Raw genomic sequence first — 14,476 nt, 5'->3', positions numbered from 1 at the left:
AAAATTTAAGTAAAAAAACCTTTAAAATAATAATTAAAATTAAGTTTTACTTAGACTTGTAGTTCCTCTCCCTCTGAAGATCTCCATTCATTTACTCCAATGTCAGCACACATTCTATGCTGAGCTCTCCCAAGCTTCCAGATCAGCTCTGCCTGCACAGTACATAGCACCACCCAGTCCCTGCATGCCTGCCTGACATTCAGGAGAGGAGTGTAATTGATAGCCCCTGCAACTTCCGTTCTGATGGCCACAGAGGGGGCATGGCTGAGTGAGAGTAGTAACCAAGACACCCCCCCCTCCCAGAACAATTAAATAACAAGTCGACTGTGCCTTTAAATGGGGGCGTGGCCGGTGGGAATCTGACATCAAGAGGGGCGGGGCTTTGTACTCTGCCAATCTAGACACAGTGTAACAGTTTGTAAACAAGTCCTGCCTGGGATTTTACACGCTGCTGCCTCTACACATATGTGTACATGGGCTACTACTGCCACAGGGGACAGGCCAGGAGAGGGGGCAGGCTGTAAGTAACTCACTTATGCAATGTTTGGGGGGTGATCTGTGATATGGGGGGGATTTGGGGTCAGGGGGGCTGCTGTGACCTCCCATACCCAGCTTTCATCTATTGCATTCTTCTGGGTTTAGTAAATGTTTGCTGTTCTGTTTCTATGCCCTGACAGCTGATGGTGGGGAAGAGGAGCTTTATGCCTGCTGTGCTGAAAGCTGGACTGATCTGGCTAGAAAAAGCACTTTACTGGTTAATTATGAGAGGAGTCTCTATTCAGGACCCACCTCACTAATTCACTTCACATGTCATGCTGTATTCTACCCTGTGGTGGCGCTGCAAGAGATGGAATTCTTCATGCTGCCAGATGGCAGCTGATCGCCAATGATTTGCTACCGTCCCTTTAATGGTGACTCCGTTGCTTTAAGATGGCAGCTGATCGCCAATGATTTGCTACCGTCCCTTTAATGGTGACTCCGTTGCTTTAATAGGTCATGCAGTGATTATATCAAGGGGATGGGACCCTTATCTTTTAGATGGAGTAGGAATCTGCATGTTAGATAAGCACCTATTGATTGGAGGGCAGGATTTTGCTACCTCCTCTGACATAGCATGATGCAGGGGCAGAGACCCTGATTCCAGCGATATATCACTTAGTTTACTGCAGCTGTGAAACGATCAGAGTTTTTAGATGTAGCTGAGCTCGCCCACGCCATCCTCTGTGCACATTGTTTATAGACATTAAGCTGCTAATCAGTGGTGGGACCAGGGCTCATGTGAGCTGTAGTCCAGGCATTAATTGTATGGAAACAGCACGCAGCCTGATAAGTGACACATCCTTGAAATCTGTGTCTCAGCTCCTACCTCATGTTGCCCTCAGATTAGGTAGCAAAAACATGCTGATAGATTCCCTTTAAAGGGATTATTTGTGAGGCAGATGTAGGAGAAACGCAGTATGGCCTGGCCCCAATTAAAGGGGTTTTCTGCTGGACATAAATAGTTTAAAAATTGTACAGGACTTTTTCAAACGAGCAATTTGGCAATGTACTTATTACTTAAAAAGAATCCTCTTGGTTCTCAAGTTTTTTTCTTTTGAAAGTTTCTTGCTTGTCACATAGGTTATCAGAAACCTATCCGAGGTGGGATGCAAAGTGATAGGGCTAAAGCCTGGTCTGTCCAGCTTCAGTGTAGTGTCCTTAAGGGCGTACTGTTGTGAGTTCATTTTCCCCTTCACCGTCGATGTCTGATGAACTCCCTCTTCTGGTGAAGGAAGGTAGTGAGGCTGATTACCAAACACCTGATCTGGTAGATGATGACTGGGTAACAGGAATTTCTGACTGGATATAAGGCAGCCGACGCCCTTCTGAGTCGCTAGTGATTTCTCTGCTGGATTCTTGGAGACCAGTCTGACTCCTGCTTCCCAAAGATAAGTTTTTGCTCTGCTATTGAACTTATTAGTTTTGTTTTGTTTACCTTGTTTTTTAGAGTTCAGCCATCCCCGTTCGGGGGTGTGCTGAGTTCCATTTTTGTCTCTGATCAGTTTGTCTCTTTGCTCTGTCTTCAGAATTTACCTGAGTGCTGATATAGTCTTTTTGAAGTCCTAGCGACTTCAGGGCCTGATTTTCCTATCAGACGGTTGGGTCATTTTTTGGTAGGGTTTTTTACGGATTGTAGACAGCAGCTTTTCTGTCCTGTCCTTTTTAGTTAGCTTGGGCCCCATCGTTTGCTCAACCTATCTTTCTATCTGTGTTAGTGTTTTCATCTTGCTTCAACGTCATTATATGTTGGGGGCTGCCTATTGCTTTGGGGTCTGCTCTGGGGCAGTTTAGATTTCCGCTTTCTTTCTTTAGGCCTATTTAGTTCTCCGGCTGTGATCGAGGGGTCTAGGGCATCGTATGAACCCCCCACGGCTACTGTTAGTTGTTGTGGATAGGATCAGGGGTCTGCAATCCGATAGCTACCAACCTCTCCGGTTTTCTGGACTTAGCTTGTATTTTTGTTTTTTCCTCCTTCGGTGACTCATTCATAACAGCGCACGGTTCGTGTCAGTGGCGTGACTTGACGCTCATGGGCCCCAATGCAAAAGCTCCAACAAGGGCCCCCAATTATTGGAAATATTTAAGTGAATGTCTTTTCCTTTGGGACCCCTAAGCTCCAGGACGCAGGCGCGATTGATCCGCTGTCAAAACTGTCCATCAGTAAGCTGGGAGGCAGGGGCGCAGCATGTCCCCTTGAGTACAATTTTGGGAATAACCCATTAAAATATAAAGAAATGGTTTATCGGTGGTCGCACCAAATCTACTCGAGCAGGAGCTGCAGATTTTAGCCGATGGTTGTCTTGTTGAGAAGACCATTTATATGGGTTCTGGGTAGTATAAAGGCCAATTTCTGGTATTTGGGGAAAGTCGGTTGTAGCCCAAAGGGTAGACGAACGAGAAGGCATTTTATCAGGAGAGCTTTTTACAGATATAAGATGGTATTTCTGAAGGATTGGAGGTGAAAAATTGGACTCCCCCCTGTAATTCTTATTGAGGCTGTTGGCTATTACTTGCCACAAATGGTTCTCTGGTGTGACGGATGGACGAACATTCATCATGATTACTTATTTGTTTGATGATGCTCACTTGTTGAAATTGTGCTCAGCTGCAAAAAACGACTAGTGTGAACTTAGCCTTACAGTAGCAGAAATCTCTGCACAGTACCAAAGGGGTTTAGATTATACTCATACACTTGTGCTTCTACATACCAATATCATGTGGACACCCATCCATGGCATCTGAACTTTAGGTGTAGGTCAACCACCGGACCTTGGTGAGATCAACAGCGTTAACTGTATGAGAATCGCCACCATCTGACCCATCTTCTTCGCCCCTTTTGTGATCCGGTTTCCAGCCTGCTAGGAATCGTCTGCTCTCTTCTGTATGATCCGGAATGGTTTGGTGGTTTTCTGTAGGCTGCGTAGACTTGACATCTCGTAAGTGGGTGCCACCATTAAATCTATATATGGTGCCCAGATTCTTTTCTTCTTTCCATTTCCATTATTGGACCTGTGCTCTGTTCTTCCTACTATTGTGCGGCAGTGACGATGAGTGACTACCGGGGTCTCAATGATGCAGTTCATGCTCTACCAAGGATGTAAAGGGGTATTCCGATTTAGTGAAATTATCACTGGGTATTTGGTTCCTGTTAGATCGGTGCAGGTCTGGCCACTGGGAGAACCACTAAACTGCAAGACCGTGGCAGGGTAAAGGAGCACTGGCTGCACCCAAATTTTGCTGCTTTGCTCAAAGTCTATGAGACTGGGTGTAAGTGTAACATGGCACGGGGTGGTAGCCCTGGCCGAGGTCCTCGTCTATGGCTCCCTGGCTCGTTACAGGCTGGGTGTGTGGACTTGTGCTGTGAGAGCCGTATGCCCATGCAGGCCACATATAACCAATGTTGCTGGTTAGCCAGAACCAGATGTTTCACAATTCAATGAGAGAGGCCACCATTCAAAACAAACTCTTTGTGAGGGTTATACACAAGGGATAGAGGGTCCAAATTCTTATGGACGTTTCCTTTACAGTATGAAGCCTTTTTCAACCCAATTTCCCTCCTTAGTAGATTACTCTAGGAATCGGTGTTCGCTATTTCTCCCCACTTCACCAGTCACCCAGCTTTAACGCTACCGTCCTGATTAACAAGTCTCCTTTACTTGCCCAGTGGTTCCGCACCCTATTTCTTCCACTACTGGTGCCATAGATCTCCCCCTTGGGACCCTTCACTAGCACCGTTTCTCAGTCCTGTTTAGGTCATTACCTTCCAGCGTTAGAAGCCCAAAGCGTCTTCTCCTAGGACCCGTCTCCAGAAGGCCACTCTGTTGCTCTGCCACTTATACTCAGGATCTCGCTATCCCTTCTCCTCAGTCTCCTCTCATTTAGGGTCACCCTCGAATGCGACACTGTTCACTTTGGACTGTTGAGGCCTCTCAACAAGCACTCCAGGCCCTATCTGCCTTCCTGACAATAAATCGGTCACTGTCCCTTACACTGGCCACTCCCGCTAGGGGCTAGTCCCAACTATTAACTCTTACTTACCCTATAGTCAACTATCCACATCAAATAACATATTCAACGCATTACACTATTCACATTACATCACGATATCATATTACACAGCATTTACAAAAAGACACAGGACACAATTCACATAATATTGCATGAAAAAAAACTTGTCTTCTTCAGGGGGGAAGCGAGAGCAGCATGTCTCTACCTTTACATATGTGCCACCAACCCCCATTCAATTCCTTATGACCGAAGTCTTGGGACTGGAGGGGATGGCGTATCCCAGTATTCCATCTCATACCATACCTACTTTTTTTTTTTTTTTTTCATATCACGATGTTTATTAAAAAGCATCATTACTAATTTTCACAGTGATCACTGGGGATTTTTTAAACTCATACTTCCTGTCCTTTCAGGGAGCATTTTTAGCAGGCTCATTATCATCAGAGGCAGGATTACAATGTCAGGTAACACCTTTATACACAGCTGCTAACGCAGGATCCGCCAATCACAATATGCAAAGTCACAGCTCCACTCCATGATCTTGCACACGCTCATTAGCTGCTTCAATCAAAAAGATAGAATCGGAGTCTGGCCGTTGCTGCTAATGTACATGTTGATTTTCTCAAACAGCAGGAAGTGAGAGCCCCCCAGTGGTCAGTGTGTAAATTGCAAGATTTCTATTTTTTTTTTTTTTTTTTTTTTAAATACTGAAAAACATTGCCAAAGCTTGATTTAAGTATTAGATCATTTTCTAGTGATTTTTTTCCCTTTTAAATGGCGTTTTGGAGGAGTGACCTTTAAATTTAGAGGCGGGACAAATGTCTAAAATTTTGGTGCGGCGCAACCAAATGATGCAATTTCTCGAAAGTAGGCACGTCTGACAAAATCGCATTATTGGAAATAGATGGCAAAAAAACAAAAATAGGAGGAAGCTCGCTGTGTATGGCTGTTTAGTTTACGCTAAGCATCTTCTTATCCTGACATATGAGTCAATTATTAACAACATGAGGACGCGGATACTGGATCCATGAAGTGAGAGAGTGTGCTGGGATCTGTAGTCCTCCAGCAGCTGCTCTGCATTGCTGTCGCAGCGAAGTGAAGTCATGTTGGGAAAATCGCAGTGCGACGACCGGGGACATTTGCATTACACAATCCCAGTTGCCATATGTGTGTGTGGGGGGGTGTATTTAAATAACCCTGAACTTTTGGGAGTGCATTTGAAGGTACACTACCCCTAAAGTCGTGCACATATTGCATAAGTTCCAGTAACTGCTGCTGATTAATTACATAAAGCAGATTGATGGGTGAGGGGGAGGTCTGTTGTGTTCCCATTGAAGAACACTATAGCGAGCTGGCTGATAAAAGGGGACAATAGACTTCGATCACAAAAAGGAGGAATGAATCAGGATTAATTTTCTGGTTTTGACCCCCAAGAATAAGAAGGTGGTAGGTTGTAAAATAAGGGGCTGGTGGGCATGGTGAGCAAGTCATGCAGCGCCCCATTAGTTTTTAAGGGTAGCAGCTGTCTGCCAAGTAATTTATAGCAAATAATGGGTTAAAAAATCTCCAGAAAATGAAGCAATTTTTCACCCTTCTGATCTTGAATCGTCACAATTTTAGCAATTTCCTTTTTTTTTTTTAATGGGCTTTCGTTTTAAGAGGGGATCGATTTTGCCACCGAGCACAATAGAAAAGAATCTCTCCATCTCTGGAAGACCTATCATGTCCATTTATTACCCAAAAGGACCACTGATGGAAATTGGCAGCATGTAATACCTCATTTCTCCTGCGGTGGCACTGCAGGGGAATTGAACACTTACTGCTGGATTCACAGCTGATCGCCCAAGATCACAGAGTCATTAAAAAAAATAAAGTGTTTTTCTGCCCGAAATGCGTTAGTGTTATGGTTAAAATGGATTGTCTAAAGTGAAGAACCCCTGTGAAATTGATCCTCATGGGTTAAAGCTAATTTGTAAGTGCATTGGCACATTTTTTTTTTTTTTTCGGGTGCCAATTTGCAGAAGAAAGAAGAGATTCTGATGCAGTGAAACTCTTTGGATGTCACACGATGTTCTCTCGCTCGTCCGGATTGTATTTCCAGCTTTTGTGTATGTTCTGTGAGTAAAATCTAAACTCCCAGAAACGCAGTGACTCAGTGGATGACGGAGATTGGAAGCTTTATATCGCACATCTGGACTGGATTAGCAGCCAAGAAAAGTGTGTAACCCCATCTTAAAAAGGTCGATTTCCTGCTGACATGACCAGATAGTCATGTGTGTCACCCAGTGGCAGAGTGTATTGGTATGAGAGAGGAAAGGAGGCGCAAAGTGCAGATTCAAGAATTTGTTTGACAGTATATATGGGTGTTGTGTCTTATATAGTGAGGATCTATAAAGCCTTTGGTCCAGATGAACCGTTAAAAGGGAGCACGGATTTATGACGCTGGTGCTGCAGGGCGGTCCTGTTGAACCGCTGGAGGAGTTGAATAGTCGTCCACTGGGGAGCTGAAGACAGCGTAGGGAGTTTGATGAGGCAGTGTCAAAATGGCAGCGCAAAGTATGTCATAGAGTCCGGCAATGTGGAACTGTGGCAAAGCAGAGCCCAGTGAAATAGCATAGTAGAATAGGTCGGGAGACTCACTGTGGCAAAGTAGCAGAACCCAGCAATATAGCAGAATTAAATAGTTCACGAGATTCACTCTTGCGATGCAGCAGTGTCCAATGATGTACCAGTGTTTAGTAGGTCAGAAGGCTCGCTGACAAAGTAGCAGAGCCCAATGATGTAGCGGAATTGGGTAGATCAAGAGAATAACTCTGGCCAAGTAGCAGAGCGAAGAATGTAGCAGAATTGGGTAGATCAGGAGAATAATTCTGGCAAAGTAGCAGAGCCCAAAAATGTAGCAGAATTGGGTCGATCAGGAGATAAATTCTGGCAAAGTAGCAGAGCTCAATGATGTAGCAGAATTGGGTAGAACAGGCGAATAACTCTGGCCAAGTAGCAGTGCCTAACAATGTAGCAGAATTGGCTAGGTCAGGAGATGGACTCAGGCAAAGTAGCAGAGCCCAACGATGTAGCAGAATTGGGTAGATCAAGAGAATAACTCTGGCAAAGTAGCAGAGCCCAACGATGTAGGAGAATTGGGTAGATCAGGAGAATAACTCTGGCCAAGTAGCAGAGCCCAACAATGTAGCAGAATTGGCTAGGTCAGGAGATTGACTCAGGCAAAGTAGCAGAGCCCAATGATGTAACAGAATTGGGTAGATCAGGAGATTAAATCAGGCAAAGTAGCAGCGTGAAGAATGTAGCAGAATTGGGTAGATCAGGAGAATAATTCTGGCAAAGTAGCAGAGCCCAACAATGTAGCAGAATTGGGTAGATCAGGAGGAGATTAACTTAGGCAAAGTAGCAGAGCGAAGACTGTAGCAGAATTGGGTAGATAAGGAGATTCACTCTGGCAAAGTAGCAGAGTCCAATGATGTAGCAGCTCAAGAGACTCAATCTAGTGATATAGAAGATTTAATTAGTTAAGAAGAATATTAGAGCTGGTTTGTCAAGTGGCCAATGTGGATCTGGCGCAGGGAAGCAATCCACAGTAGTGGCATAGATAACAACTGCCTGAATACTCAGGTGGCGACCGCTGCCTGAGTTGGCCTATAAGACCCAAGGGCATGGTGTCATAGGTATGCACTGGCTTGTCATGGTAACCCAACACACTGAAGAACAGGGAGGGCTAGCATCTGGAGGAAGACACAGCACCCTGGCGCTAGATCCATTGAGGCGAGTAACAACGCGCAGATTAACCCACACACAAAATGAAACTAAAGTAGCACAGAATATTTCAGGACAGTAAGGCTGTGTTCACACACAGCGTTTTTTTAGCAGTATTTTTAGCGGTTTTGCCAATAAAACCGCTAAAAATAAGCTTCCCATTCATTTCTATGCATTTTGCACTTTTTGTGCATATTGATGTGTTTTTTACCGCGAAAAAAGCGCATCGCGGTAAAAAACGCAGCATGCTCATTAATTTCGTGGATTTTTCCGCGTTTCTGGCTAGCTCTATGCGTTTTGAAAATGCGCAGAAAAAAACGCGCTGTTTCCGGGAAGGGAGTCTGGTTTTTAAGCAGAAATTTTCTGCTACGTGTGCACTTAGCCTTAACCTTCTAATAAGATTACATCGTTCTGTGCTGATTAATTTTAGACTACATCTTTATCAGTGTCCCCATATCAAAAATCCAAATTGAACCCACCGCCCCCACCCCCAAAAAAATCAACTCATAGGTGTCGTCACAAAAGGGCAAATCTCCCAATTTTTAAAGTCCAGAGAAGTAAATGAATTGTGGCAAGTACATAGAATGGTCCTCCTACTAAAGCCCCCTAGTGTTCTCACCTTCGATGGTCCATACAGTATGTTTCCCCCATAGAGGTTTCTGCCATACAATTGGCCCTCACAGTATCCTCCACACACACAGTATGATGACCCCACAGTGACTCGTACAAAGTATGATGTCACCACAATGTCCCCAACACAGTATGATGCTCCACCGTTCCCCCACACACATAATGAGGCCCCCACAAGTACTGACTGACCAGATAGAGACAAAGAACTCCCCTTACTCCCCCGGTCCTTCAATGCTCTACTCCATTCTGTGCTGTGTGTGGATTGAGGCTCCATGCATCTGGCGTGATCTGGTGATGTCATCACGCCTGCTGCACTGAGACTCAGACACACAGGCTGAATGGTGGAGAAAGAGCCGACATCTCCATGTTCCTCCAATGTGTTCTACTATTTCTGTATCCCATTGATACTCCAGTAGTGACTGAATTTAATATTTTAAAGTTGTTCCCTTCGTCATATCATGCCATAAATGAATGGTAGATGGAGGTCTCACCTGGACAAAATTGTTGGCACCTTTCCTAACTTTGTTTCAAGCATGTGATGCTCATTCAAACTCACCTGTGGCAAGTAACAGGTGTGGGAAATATGAAACTGACACCTGAAACCAGATAAGGTCAAAAGAAGTAAGAGAATCGCCAACAGGAGAAGTCTGTAACCACTCTGAGACGGCAGAGAGCTCCCATAGAAGTTAATGGGTGGAGCAGTCTATGCCCAACCCCCTCCCCATTCACAACAGCTGTACCAGTTGTTTGCAAAACAATCAAATACAGTAATTGTAAATGAAATTGGAAACTATTCCACATGGCAGTGCCAGCACTTTGTACAAATGTTGACAGCTCATATTTTTCTCCCCGTTTCTCACGACTGACTATTACATTCTGATCTCTAAGTGGCAGCTGCCGGTTCCACTTAAATTGTGCCCTCTGCGCCGCAGCCACGAAGGACATGAGTGTCGGAACAGGCATGGCAGTCAGCTGCTGTACACGTCTGTATGATTTACGCAGCAGGCGAGCAAATAGTGATGTGGTTAGAGACATACTTCCGACACTTCCCACAAACCCGTCTTTATCTGCTGCATCAGGAAACATCGTGTTTGTTCCTCGTCCTATTAGTGTAGAGCTGAGAAAAACGGTTAGCTGTAGGTGTCTGTGTGAAAGGCGGAGAAGAAACAATAACAGAGTAGTATTAAACACCACTTCTCTGCCTGAAAATGAAAAATAAAAGTTCCAAAGTATTTAACTTCTATTAGTCATCCCGCTCCTTCACCTGTAAAGGGCAGAAGTTTGTGCTCCAGAGCTGCTCTTCCTAATGTAAACACAAATTTGCAACCACAATCTACTATTTTGGAGTCTACAGATAACTTTGGTCGCCCACCTCCTTTATGTACAGTATACATAATCATGCTCTCCTTCTTCTGCTCCACTTACACCTATAATTCACTCTTGTCAACTTTAGAGGGTTGTCATCTGGGAGGTTGGTGGCTGAGCCAAAAAATGTTGTCCTTCGCTCTCTGACCCCTATGTGCATATTCCCACCAATTCTCAAACCACTTATTTCCCTCCCCAAGATTGTTGGATTTCAGTAGGTTTTCTTCAGCACCAGATTGACCAACTCTTCCGAGAGGTCGTCTTTTTTTGAGGAAAGCCTCCCGAATGTTTTTGGATGTTGGCAAGTAGATGGTATATAATCAAACCCTTATACCTAACCTGCGTTTCTTAGAACAACCCTGAAGAACCCTTTATCGCTTATTCACATAAGTGTCTCTAGAGACACCAAGGTCTACAGAGGTCCGATGTCCCCCACTTGAACTAAGTGGGGGACACGAACGCTGTGTCTTTCCATTTGAAACAACCGTGCTCTACGTTTTCTGTAAGTACGATAGACTTTGAATTGAGCTGCACGGTACATATGCAGCCACCATGTCTATGATTTAAAGGAGGGATATGGAGACCCCCATTCTCATGATTAGTAGGAGTCCAAACAGGGTGCCTTTTCCAGACGGCATGTTTCAGCTCTTTCCAAAGATGCTCAAAAGGATTTAGGTCAGGGCTCATAGAAGGCCACTTCAGAAAAGTCCAATGTTGTCCTCTTAGCCATTCTTGGGTGTTTTTAGCTGTGTGTTTTGGGTCATTATCCTCTTGCAACTGAGACCAAGCTTTCTGACACTGGGCAGCACATTTCTCTCTAGAATCCCTTGATAGTCTTGAGATTTCATTGTACCCTGCACAGATACTAGACACCCTGTGCCAGATGCAGCAAAGCAGCCCCAGAACATAACAGAGCCTCCCTCCATGTTTTACAGTAGGGACAGTGTTTTTATCTTGATATGCTTCATTTTTCTGTCTCTGAACCTAGAGCTGATGTGCCTTGCCGAAAAGTTCTATTTTTGTCTCATCTGTCCATAGGACATTCTCACAGAAGCTTTGTGGCTTGTCAACATGTAGTTTGACAAATTCCAGTCTGGCTTTTTTATGATTTTTTTTTCAACAATGGTGTCCTCCTTGGTTGTCTCCTATGAAGTCCACTTTGGCGCATACAATGACGGATGGTTCGATCTGACAATGATGTTCCTTGAGCTTGAAGTTCACCTTTAATCTGTTTAGAAGTTTTTCTGGGCTCTTTTGTTACCATTCGTATTATCCGTCTCTTTGATTTGTCATCAATTTTCCTCCTGCAGCCACATTCAGGGAGGTTGGCTACAGTCCCATGGAGCTTAAATTTCTGAATAATATGTGCAGCTGTAGTGACAGGAATATCAAGCTGCTTGGAGATGGTCTTATAACTTTTACTTTTAACATGTTTGTCTATAATTTTCTTTCTAATCTCCTGAGACAACTCTTTCCTTCGCTTCCTCTGGTCCATGTTGAGTGTGATACACACCATGTCACCACACAGCACAGTGAGTATCTGTAACCCTCTATACAGGCCACTCACTGATTCCAAGACTGTTGACACCTGTGATGCTAACTAGTGGACACACCTTGATTTAACATGTCCCTTTTGTCACATTATTTTCAGGGGTACTATCATTTCCGTCCAGGCCTATTTCATGAGTTTTATTTTTTTTAAATTCTGTGGAAGCATGACTGAAATGCAATGTCTGACTTTCATTTCCTTATTATCATAGATTTTTTATTTATTATTACTTTTGTCAGATTCAAGTTATTTCTGTCACCATTGTGGGTGTTTCTGTCATTAAACGAGGGGTACCAACAATTTTGACCACGTGTGTACTTACTTAAGATCTGAGTCGATAACCTCTATTAAACCTTAAAAAAATAAATATATAGAAAAATAATTCATCTGTCTGCAGCATTTGATCCTGAATCAGTCATTCTTGCAGAAATCCTGCAGAGAATACAGGGCTTAATCTTCTGCTAATCACTTGCATCCTTGACTAGTGACTGGTTGAAGATGAGCCTGGCTTGTCCAAATAGGCAGGGCTTGTCAATTAAATCCTACTGTGGACAGAGCAGGGGGGAGAGGCTCCTGCTGCAGCCAGTTGTTTTGTAGCTAGATCGGACAGTGAGGAAGGAGAATACTGAATTGGGCTTATCCCCCCAAGATACAGAGAAGACTTATTTATATATTTCTCAGTTCTTATTAAAGGATCAAAGAAAAGGAGGAGATTATGGATAGAGATGAGCTGATCTGACAATTAGAATTTGCCAATTTGCGCAGACTTTCTCGGGAAATTCAATTTGCAGCAAAGTTATTTTCCATCGAATTGACCTGCTTTCCGTCCGATCCTCTTTCGCCTGTTGTGCACCTTCTCTTATGACCTGTTCGCTCTAAGCCAGGACTTGCGTCCGTGAACAGGCCTCGGAGGTCACTGCATGCTGTCATCGTTCCGTCATAGATGTGTGACGCAACGCAGACGGAAGTCCTGGCCTAGAGGGAACATGTTGGAGCTTCGAAGGCAGAAAAACAAGAGGACCAAATGGTGGGACAGCGTGTAGCACTGTTTGCTTGCTGCCAGTCCTATTCTTTCCGCTGTCACATCTTTAACCTGTTAACTCTAGACCGGGACTTCTGGACGTTACCAGGCCTCAGAGGTCACAGTGCAGTGTACACCCATGAAGTCGCAACGTGCGACGCACAGTGACGTCCAAGGCTTGGTTGCGGCTGGACATGTGTCTGTTTTGCTTGATCCGCTCGAAGCGTGTTTACAAAAATTTGCATTCTCAAAAAGTTTTGTATATTCAAGAAGACTTCAATGTATTTTTTGTACATTTTCTGTTTGTTTAAAATATTTTGAGCAGGACCCCCCACAGTACTAAAGGACATGGTATCAGTATTAGATTACCCTTTTAACTCTTGTCATATGGTTTCAATAGATTATATTTTATCAGTTATTTAGAATATGAATCTAACCCCTTTCACTTCTATCAGATAATTCCAGGGTGAGTTAAAATGAAGTTCTACCTCCTCAAGCAAGAATACTGGGGTCATAAACCAGCAGGTCATTGGAATCCATGAAAAATTCTGGATGTTTTTGTCTTTTATGTTAGTACTCTCTCTGTGCCAGTAGCTCGGGCTTGTTTTTCTTTCTTTGTCACCTAAGTAACCCTAGATGCTAGGACTGCGCCCAGAGCAGATGCCGAAACTGCGTCAAAGCAGGATGTGGTCTCTGGGACTTGTGCTTATTTTTAAGGTCTGAAACTGAAAATGTGATATTTCTATTGAAACGTTTCCAGCGTTAAGAGACGTGTATACATTTTGAAGACTGGGAATGTTTTGACTCGTAGAAGATATAAACAGCACGTGCGTACCTCCAAAATACCAATTTTTCAGCACCTTGGAGATGAGGCGGTCAAACATTTCTGTGGTTTTTGGTTTTGAAGTCGAAAGACTCTCTGAATGTCTTCATAAATTCAATAGATTTCTTCTAAGATTTATGTGGGTAGGATCAGCAAACAATCCAATGTCAATCAACTCTAAAGCTAACAGAGTATCAGTGGTTGGGGACTTAAGGGCAGCGGGAGTAGGCAACTGGCATCTTTGCAATACATTGATTTTGATCGGCACTGTTGTCCAGGACCTGGAGACTCAGGAGACCAGCACCCGCCAACTGGTGACTCGTAGACCAGCACCTGCTCACTTGTGGCTCATAGTCCACTGGTGGCTCGTAGACCAGCACCCGCTCACTGGTGGCTCGTAGTCCAGCACCCGTTCACTGGTGGCTTGTAGACCAGCACCCGCTCACTGGTGGTGCGTAGTTCAGCAGCCGTTCACTGGTGGCTCGTAGACCAGCACCCGCTCACTGGTGCCTCGTAGACCAGCACCTGCTCACTGGTGGCTCGTAGACCAACACTCGCTCACTGGTGGCTCGTAGGCCAACGCTTGCTCCCCTATGTCTTGTAGGCCAGCCTCAATAGATATTATCCAATACTTTCCTACTCCAATGTCTAACTATAATTTTGAAAAACTTTTCCAATAATCTGAATCCAAAGGATTGTCCCCACAGGATTGAAACGTGATAGTGACAACAGCTTTCTCTTTACATTTATGGCCACTTTCAGACACGGGAAC

The 14,476-nt window shown here is 44.2% G+C and overlaps 1 protein-coding gene across 1 annotated transcript in view; it reads left to right on the top strand.

Moving 5' to 3' along the window:
* Positions 1-421: 421 nt before the first annotated feature.
* CCND2 (cyclin D2) overlaps positions 422-14,476 on the top strand; it is a 574,109-nt gene continuing 560,054 nt past the window's right edge. The window contains exon 1 of the mRNA XM_073567801.1: positions 422-520. The gene's annotated coding sequence lies outside the window, so the exon portion shown is untranslated. The remainder of the gene's footprint in view (positions 521-14,476) is intronic.

The sequence above is a fragment of the Dendrobates tinctorius genome, unplaced genomic scaffold (assembly GCF_039654945.1).
Source record: "Dendrobates tinctorius isolate UK_male_01 unplaced genomic scaffold, ASM3965494v1 ptg000020l, whole genome shotgun sequence".
In the NCBI taxonomy this organism is placed as follows: Eukaryota; Metazoa; Chordata; class Amphibia; order Anura; family Dendrobatidae; genus Dendrobates; species Dendrobates tinctorius.
Note: the sequence above shows the minus strand (reverse complement) of the source record. Positions and strands in the feature narration are given on the sequence as shown.